The following is a 9,722-nucleotide window of genomic DNA, read 5'->3' as shown; positions in this document are numbered from 1 at the left end:
AATAATCTATCCTGTGTGTTTTTATGTAATTCTGTGTGATTATTTAGTTAGTTAGTAAATAAATAATGAAGACAATTTGTAAATCCCTGATTCATCATTTATGCTAGGCTTCGTACACATATCCAAGGGTTTGCGACATTCAGAATATGACTGATGAGGTAATAATACATTAAGTTGTGAAGGTAATCGATAAGATATGAAAATATCTGAAGAGAGTTAAAATTTTCAAAAATGTAACTCTTTAAATAACATTTTCACCTGGTTCCCCGACTTCCTAGTTAATTACTGTTTACATGATTAGTTTAATTGTGCAGTAATTACACAGAGAATTGATTTGATAACATAAGTGTTCCCATTAATGATCGTCCACAGACACGAACGATAGAGAGTCAGCCAACGTTATGACATCTCCATGTTAGATCAACTATTATACAGTAGAGAACAGTCCTTCTAGACTCCATGTTTGATCAACTATTATATAATACAGTGTGACATTTTCTCTGTGTTTATCCACTCGTATGTTTAGAATAATGCTGCTTCTCTAATAACCAACTTTGTTGGGTTCATGTGTGTAACTGATTGACTGTACATGGGAGGAATCCACACTATCACTGAATAAGCAATTTCCCAGTACAGCCAGAACATTGCTCTGGGAACCAAAAGGAGTATCTCAGTTTCAAGGTAAGAAGCCTGGTGTGGTATCAGTCAGTCTCATGCAGGAACCAACCGTGCTTATATGACTTGTTTGTGTCGCAGTTTAAAGGGTCTCAAATCAAATCAAACTTTATTAGTCACATGCTCCGAATACAAGAAGTGTAGACTTTACCGTGAAATGCTTACTTACAAGCCCTTAACCAACAGTGCAGTTCAAGAAGAGTTAAGAAAAATATTTAGCAAGTAGACTAAACTAAAAAGTAATAATAATAAAAATTAACATCAGGCTTGTGTTGAGTCAGTGAACCTCGATGACTGAGATAATAAAGATGGATTCATTTCCTTTGAATTTGAGTCCTTAGTGGTGAATTTCCACAACAACAGAGAGAACAGTTATTCTGTTATCAATTCATTGTATTGTTATTGCATATGTTTTGTTGGTTTGATTATAATGTATTATTCATTTGCATTGTTATATATTGTATGTACTTGACAAGGTAAATAGAATGAGCAGAAAATAGTTTACGATTGATAGTACTTATCATAATCCTATTTAGCAGTTCAGAGTACCGAGGATGAATCCTATTTCTCACAGATCCATCTGTATTTATAGGAACAGTCATAGTCCCACCATTCTCCTGTGTCTGATGACCTGGAGTAGAAATACACACAGTTCTCAGCTCTTCCACCATTAGGATCTCCACTGTTCCAATACCTGTAGAAGAAACAACACACAGAATCAGGCTGTCCACTATTCCAATACCTGTAGGAGCAACAACACATAGGATCAGACTGTCCACTGTTCCAATACCTGTAGGAGAAACAGCACATAGCATCAGGCTGTCCACTTTTCCGTTACCTGTAGAAGAAACAACACATAGAATCAGACTGTCCACTGTTCCAATAACTGTAGAAGAAACAACACATAGAATCAGGCTGTCCACTGTTCCAATACCTGTAGAAGAAACAACACATTGAATCAGGCTGTCCACTGTTCCAATACCTGTAGGAGAAACAACACATAGAATCAGACTGTCCACTGTTCCAATACCTGTAGGAGAAACAACACATAGAATCAGACTGTCCACTCTGAACCTACTTCTCCAGACATTGATGTCATGGTGAAAAATAATTCATTTATGTCTTACTTTGTGGTCAGTGGTGTGTCGTCCACCCATTTCCAGGTCCCCTCAGAAACAGAGTCAGTCAGACCAATCCAGGCATAGTTCTTTCGTCCACATAACCAATTGACTAATGTCTGTCATTGTGGAAGAGATTCAACATTGTTAATACATAGCCATTACTACTCGTTATCTCTCTCTCTGTCTCTCTCTCTCTGTCTCTCTCTCACTGTCTCTCTCTCTTTCTCTCTGTCTCTCTCTCTCTCTCTCTCTCTCTCTCTCTGTCATTTAATTTCAATTCAATTTAAGAGCTTTATTGGCATGGGAAACATATGTTAACTGTCACGTCCTGACCATAGAAAGCTGTTATTTTCTATGGTAGAGTAGGTCAGGGCGTGACAGGGTTTTTTTCTTGTTTAGATTTTCTATGTTATGTTCTAGTTTTTGTATTTCTATGTTGGGCTTTTTTGGGATGATCTCCAATTAGAGGCAGCTGGTCATCGTTGTCTCTAATTGGAGATCATACTTAAGTAGTTGTTTGTGGGAGGTTGTTTTTGAGTTAGTGTATGTTGCACCGCTTCGTCACGGTTTGTTGTTTTTGTTCTTTAGTTCATTTGTGTATCTTGCATAGTTTCACAGTTCAATAAAATATGTGGAACGATACACAAGCTGCACTTTGGTCCGCTCCTTCCGACGAACGATGGGACATTAACATCGCCAAAGAAAGTGAGCTAGATAATAAACAATACAAGTAAACATTACACTTACAAAAGTTCCAAAACAATAAAGATACTACAAGTGTCATATTATGAGGAAGTAGATAAAGTACAAAAGGGAAAATAAATATGGGTTGTATTTACAATGGTGTTTGTTCTTTACTGGTTGACCTTTTCTTGTGGCAACAGGTCACAAATCTTGCTGCTGTGATGGCACACTGTGGTATTTCACCCAGTAGATATGGGAGTTTATCAAAATTGGCTTTGTTTTCAAATTCTTTGTGCATCTGTATAATCTGAGGGAAATATGTGTCTCTCATAGAGTCATACATTTGGCAGGAGGTTAGGAAGTGCAGCTCAGTTTCTACCTCATTTTATGGGCAGTGTGCACATAGCCTGTCTTCTCTTGAGAGCCAGGTCTGCCTCTCTCAATAGCAAGGCTATGCTCACTAAGTCTGTACATAGTCAAAGCTTTCCTTAAGTTTGGGTCAGTCACATTGGTCAGGTATTCTGTTTAGGGCAAATAGCATTCTAGTTTGCTCAGTTTTTTTGTTAATACTTTCTAATGTGTCAAGTAATTATCTTTTTGTTTTCTCATGATTTGGTTGGGTCTAATTATGTTGCTGTCCAGAGGCTCTGTGGGGTCTTTGTGTTTTTGAACAGAGCCCAGGACCAGCTTGCTTAGGGGACTCTTCTGCAGGTTCAACTCTCTGTAGGTGCTGGCTTTGTTATGGAAGGTTTGGGAATCGCTTCCTTTTCGGTGGTTGTAGAATTTAACAACTCTTTTCTGGATTTTGATAATTACTGGGTAATAAGCCGCAACTTTTTTCCCACGCTATGAACCTCGCGGCTTAATATATGGATTTTTCCCGCTTTCAATTTTTTGGGGGAAATTCTTTTTTTTAAAATACTTCACTAAAACGGGCCGCATGCGAAGAGCAACTTATGGTCAAGTCTGCCAGTGGGTCCTGACAGCGTGGAGCATTGTCAAAAAATCCACTATCATCAACGGGTTTCGAAAGGCTGGACTGCTGCGTGTTGAAGAGGGCTCAGCGGGGGATTTGCCTCAGGATGAAAGTGACGAGAGCGACAATGAAAACGATCCAATATCGGATGAAGCAATTCTGAGGCTATTCAACTCCGACACCGAAGGAGATGACTTCAGTGCACAGGAGGAGGAAGATAGTGACCAATGACTTTCTTGGTAGGCTACTGTTTACTGCAAATTATTTATCTTTGTTACAAGCCGTGTTTCGTTAAAGCCTATTTATTTTTGTTACAAGCCGTGTTTCGTTAAAGCCTATTTATTTTTGTTACAAGCCATGTTTCGTTAAAGCCTATTGATAGGGTGACCATACGTCCTCTTTTTCCCGGACATGTCCTCTTTTTGGACCTAAAAAATGCGTCCTGCCGGGATTTCTAAATCGCCCAAAATGTCCGGGATTCGGCTTTTGCTTTCTACTGTCTACGCACATTCATTGTGTGCGTTTTGAGGGTTTTTGCATTGCTTTGACCTTTCTCTTTAGGTCCCGCCTTCTCACACGCCACCATTGGTGGGTCATGTAGGCCTACGCAAACATTGGTCAAACTGCATCTCAATCATTACCCTCACCATGGCAACAGCCAAGAGACAGCAGCAGCTTGCTTGTCAACAGTGGCACATGGCTCCAGAACAGCGTAAAAATGCCCAAACGCAAATGTAAATTCACAGACGATTTACAGAGAAAGTTCCCGTGTTTTCGTCTTGGTCGGGATAACGTGTGAAGCAGAATGCATGACCTGCAAAGCTGGCAGGTACGTGTCAGTGTCAAATAAAGGTCCTAGCGACCTAGAAGCCCACATAAGCTCCGCAAAACACAAAATTGCAGCTAAAGGAGAGAGTTCGTTCAGGTAAATTAACTGACTATTTCGTGAGAGCAGGTAAAACAGAAGATGCTGTTACTGCTGTGGAGGGAGTTTTTGCATTCCACAACACGAAGCATCACATTAGGTACAGATCAATGGACTGCACATCTGCCTTGTTAAAAAGGCTTTCCCTGATTCTGAGACTGCGCGAAAATGTTCAAGTGCTCGTACTAAGACCGAAGCAATTGTTAACTTGTTATGGATAGGGGGCAGTATTTTCACGGCCGGATAAAAAACGTACTCGATTTAATCTGGTTATTACTCCTGCCCAGAAACTAGAATATGCATATAATTATTAGCTTTGGATAGAAAACACTCCAAAGTTTCTAAAACTGTTTGAATGGTGTCTGTGAGTATAACAGAACTCAAATGGCAGGCCAAAACCTGAGAAGATTCTGTACAGGAAGTACCCTGTCTGACCATTTCTTGGCCTTCTTTGCCATCTCTATCCAAAGCAGAGTATCTCTGCTGTAACGTGACACTTCCTGAGGCTCCCAAAGGCTCTCAGAAGGCGGCAGAACGTTGAATGATGACTTTGCTGTCTCTGGCTGAAAAACAGTAGCGCATTTGGTAAGTGGTCGATCTGAGAACAATGAGACAGGTGTGCGGCGCGTATGCGAGACGACTCCATGTTTACATTTTCAGTCTTTGAACGAAAACAACGACTCCCGGTCGGAATATTATCGCTTTTTACGAGAAAAATCACATAAAAATTGATTTTAAACAGCGTTTGGCATGCTTCAAAGTACGGTAATGGAATATTTCGAATTTTTTGTCACGATTCGCGCCGGGCGCGTCACCCTCGTTACCCTTCGGATAGTGTCTTGAACGCACGAACAAAACGCCGCTATGTGGATATAACTATGTATTATTTGGAACCAAAACAACATTGGGTGATGAAGTAGAAGTCCTGGGAGTGCATTCTGATGAAGAACAGCAAAGGTAATCCAATTTTTCTTATAGTAAATCTGAGTTTGGTGAGTACCAAACTTGGTGGGTGTCAAAATAGCTAGCCATGATGGCAGGGCTATCTACTCAGAATATTGCAAAATGTGCTTTCACCGAAAAGCTATTTTAACCTGTTATGGCTAGGGGGCAGTATTTTCACGGCTGGATAAAAAACATACCCGATTTAATCTGGTTACTACTCCTGCCCGTAACTAGAATATGCATATAATTATTGGCTTTGGATAGAAAACACCCTAAAGTTTCTAAAACTGTTTGAATGGTGTCTGTGAGTATAACAGAACTCATATGGCAGGCAAAAACCTGAGAAGATTTCATGCAGGAAGTGGCCTGTCTGACAAGGTGTCGTTCCTCTTGTCTCTGTTTATTGAAGAGTGAGGATCTTAGCTGTCCCGTGACACTTCCTACGGCTGCCATAGGGTCTCAGAAGGCGGTAAAAAGCTGAATCATGGCTTTGCAGGCTCTGGCTGAAACAAAGTAGCGCGTTTGGGTAGTGGCTGGTTACAGTACTGTGAGACTCAGGCTCGTGCCCGCGTCGACCGTTTAGCTAAATGGACATTCCCGGTCGGAATATTATCGTTTTTACCAGAAAAATGGCATAAAAATGGATTTTAAACAGCGGTTGACATGCTTCGAAGTACGGTAATGGAATATTTAGATTTTTTTGTCACGAATTGCGCCATGCGCGCGACCCTTCTTTACCATTCGGATAGTGTCTGGGACGCACGAACAAAACGCCGCTATTCGGATATAACGATGGATTATTTTGGACCAAACCAACATTTGTTATTGAAGTAGCAGTCCTGGGAGTGCATTCTGACGAAGACAACAAAAGGTAATCAAACTTTTATAATAGTAAATCTGATATTGGTGAGTGCTAAACTTGCCGGGTGTCTAAATAGCTAGCCCGTGATGGCTGGGCTATGTACTTACAATATTGCAAAATGTGCTTTCACCAAAAAGCTATTTTAAAATTGGACATATCGAGTGCATAGAGGAGTTCTGTATCTATAATTATTAAAATAATTGTTATGCTTTTTGTGAACGTTTATCGTGAGTAATTTAGTAAATTGTTAGCAAATTCCCCGGAAGTTTGCGGGGGGTATGCTAGTTCTGAACGTCACATGCTAATGTAAAAAGCTGTTTTTTGATATAAATATGAACTTGATTGAACAAAACATGCATGTATTGTATAACATAATGTCCTAGGTGTGTCATCTGATGAAGATCATCAAAGGTTAGTGCTGCATTTAGCTGTCTTCTGGGTTTTTGTGACATTATATGCTAGCTTGAAAAATGGGTGTCTGATTATTTCTGGCTTGGTACTCTGCTGACATAATCTAATGTTTTGCTTTCGCTGTAAAGCCTTTTTGAAATCGGACAGTGTGGTTAGATAAAGGAGAGTCTTGTCTTTAAAATGCTGTGAAATAGTCATATGTTTGAAAAATTGAAGTTTTTGTATTTTTGAGGAATTTGTAATTCGCGCCACGCCTATCATTGGATATTGGAGCAGGTGTTCCGCTAGCGGAACGTCTAGATGTAAGAGGTTAAAATCGGACACCGTGATTGCATAAAGGAGTTCTGTATCTATAAAATAATTGTTATGTTTTTTGTGAACGTTTATCGTGAGTAATTTAGTAAATTCACCGGAAGTGTTCGGGGGGTATGCTAGTTCTGAACGTCACATGCTAATGTAAAAAGCTGTTTTTTTTATATAAATATGAACTTGATTGAACAAAACATGCATGTATTGTATAACATAATATCCTAGGAGTGTCATCTGATGAAGATCATGAAAGGTTAGTGCTGCATTTAGCTGTGGTTTTGTTTTTCGACCGGGAGACGTTGTTTTCGTTCAAAGACTGAAAGAAGAAAATGGTGTCTTCACGTGCACGCGTGCGCCCGTGTCATTGTTCTCAGATCGACCACTATCCAAATCCCCTACTGTTTTCCGCCCAGGGACTGCAGAGTCATCATTCAACGTTTTGGCGCCTTCTGAGAGCCTATGGGAGTCTTAGAAAATGTCACGTTACAGCAGAGATCCTCTGTTTTCCATAAAGAGGCTATAGAAGGCCAAGAAATGGTCAGAGAGGGCACTTCCTGTATGGAATATTCTCAGGTTTTGGCTGCCATATGAGTTCTGTTATACTCACAGACACCATTCAAACAGTTTTAGAAACTTTAGGGTGTTTTCTATGCAAATAAAATAATGATATGCATATTCTAGTTTCTGGGCAGGAGTAATAACCAGATTAAATCGGGTACGTTTTTTATCCGGCCGTGAAAATACTGCTCCCTATCCTAAACAGGTTAACGCTGTGATAGCACCACCTTCTGTCGACATAGTTCTGAAAGCACTAGAAGACATACCTTACTGTGGTGTTTCTACTGATGGGAGCAAACACGGTGCTGTGAAAATATTCCCTCTGCTTATTCAGTATTTTGATTGGAAGAATGGTGGCGTGCAAAGTAAATTAGTCGAAGTTAAAAACACTCCAAATGAGACAGCTGATACTAGGGTGACCATACTATTTTTCTGTAGCTGGTCTCTTTTTCCCGGACATGTCCTCTTTTTTGAAAACTATAATATGGTCACCCTACTATTTATTTTTGTTACAAGCCGTGTTTCGTTAAAGCCTGTGTAACGTTCATTTGTTTCAATGTACCGGTAGGCACCTGCGGCTTATAGACGTGTGCGGCTTATTTATGTTCAAAATAATATTATTTTTTAAATTCAGTGGGTGCGGCTTATATTCAGGTGCGCTTAATAGTCCGGAAATTACGGTAATTCTGCTCTGCGTGCATTATTTGCTGTTTTACACAGAGGATATCTTTTAAGAATTCTGCATGCAGAGTCTCAATTTGATTTTTTGTTCCATTTTGTGAATTCTTGGTTGGTGAGCGGACCCAGACCTCACAACCATAAAGGGCAATGGGTTCTATAACTGATTCATTATTATTTTTTGCCAGATCCTATTTGGTATGTCAAATTTTATGTTCCTTTTGATGGTATAGAAGGCCCTTCTTGCTTTGTCTCTCAGATCGTTCACAGCTTTGTGGAAGTTAACTGTGGCGCTCATTTTTAGGCCGAGGTATGTATCGTTTTTGTGTGCTCTAGGGCAACGGTGTCTAGATGGAATTTGTATTCATGGTCGTACTGAGATTTACTGTCAGGGCCCAGGTCTGACAGAATCTGTGCAGAAGATCTAGGTGCTGCTGTAGGCCCTCCTTGGTTGGGGACAGAAGCACCAGATCATCAGCAAACAGTAGACATTTGAGTTCAGATTCTAATATGGTGAGGACCGGGTGCTGCAGACTGCTCTAGTGCCAATTCGTTGATATATATGTTGAAGAGGGTGGGGCTTAAGCTGCATCTCTCTCTCTCTCTCCCTGTCAATTTCTCTCTCTCTCTTTCTCTGTCACTCTCTCTCTCTCGCTCACTCTCACACTCTCTCTCTCTCTCCCTGTCAATCTCTCTCTCTCTTTCTCTGTCACTCTCTCTCTCACTCACTCTCACACTCTCTCACTCACTCTCACACGCTCTCTCTCACACACACACACACACACACACACACACACACACACACACACACACACACACACACACACACACACACACACACACACACACACACACACACACACACACACACACACACACACACACCTGTTTCTCTTGGCTGTTGATGACCACCAAGTGTGCTCCTCTATTTCTGCAGTCCTGTCTGCTCTCCTCCCAGGATTTGTAGTCAGTAGAGACGTAGTAACAACTGCTACCAAGCTTCTTCCATCCTTGAGGACACACTATAAATTGAACATTTCTTGCTTTAGTCACTTTAATACAACATTGAATTAAGTATCAATCACACACTCAAGGAAGACAGGGCACTAACTAATGGATGGTTTGGAAGTCATACATTTTTTCTCACATTTTTAATTTAATATAAGTTAAATTCCTGTCTGTAAGTGACATGTGAACTGATACAGAGACTGTCAAACAGAACAGTCATGAGACTATTTGACTCACCTTTCTGAACTAAAGATTGTAGCTGGTCTCTCTCTGGTCAGTGTGTTGTAGCTGGTCTGTAGCTGGTCTCTCTCTTTGGTCAGTGTGTTGTAACTGGTCTGTAGCTGGTCTCTCTCTTTGGTCAGTGTGTTGTAGCTGGTCTGTAGCTGGTCTCTCTCTTTGGTCAGTGTGTTGTAGCTGGTCTGTAGCTGGTCTCTCTCTTTGGTCAGGGTGTTGTAACTGGGCTGTAGCTGGTTTCTCTCTTTGGTCAGGGTGTTGTATCTGGTCTGTAGCTGGTCTCTCTCTTTGGTCAGGGTGTTGTTGCTAGTCTGTAGCTGGTCTCTCTCTTTGGTC

The 9,722-nt window shown here is 40.7% G+C and overlaps 1 long non-coding RNA gene across 1 annotated transcript; it reads right to left on the bottom strand.

Moving 5' to 3' along the window:
- Positions 1 to 85: 85 nt before the first annotated feature.
- On the bottom strand, positions 86 to 9,424 carry LOC123744247 (uncharacterized). Its single transcript, XR_006770842.1, has 4 exons — positions 9,390 to 9,424; positions 9,030 to 9,166; positions 1,803 to 1,912; positions 86 to 1,369 (listed from the first exon to the last, which is right to left on the bottom strand). It is a non-coding gene; the product is annotated as an uncharacterized lncRNA (long non-coding RNA).
- Between the last annotated feature and the right edge of the window lie 298 nt (positions 9,425 to 9,722).

Source organism: Salmo salar, chromosome ssa08 (assembly GCF_905237065.1).
Source record: "Salmo salar chromosome ssa08, Ssal_v3.1, whole genome shotgun sequence".
NCBI lineage: Eukaryota > Metazoa > Chordata > Actinopteri > Salmoniformes > Salmonidae > Salmo > Salmo salar.
This window is presented reverse-complemented; position numbering and strand designations above follow the sequence as displayed.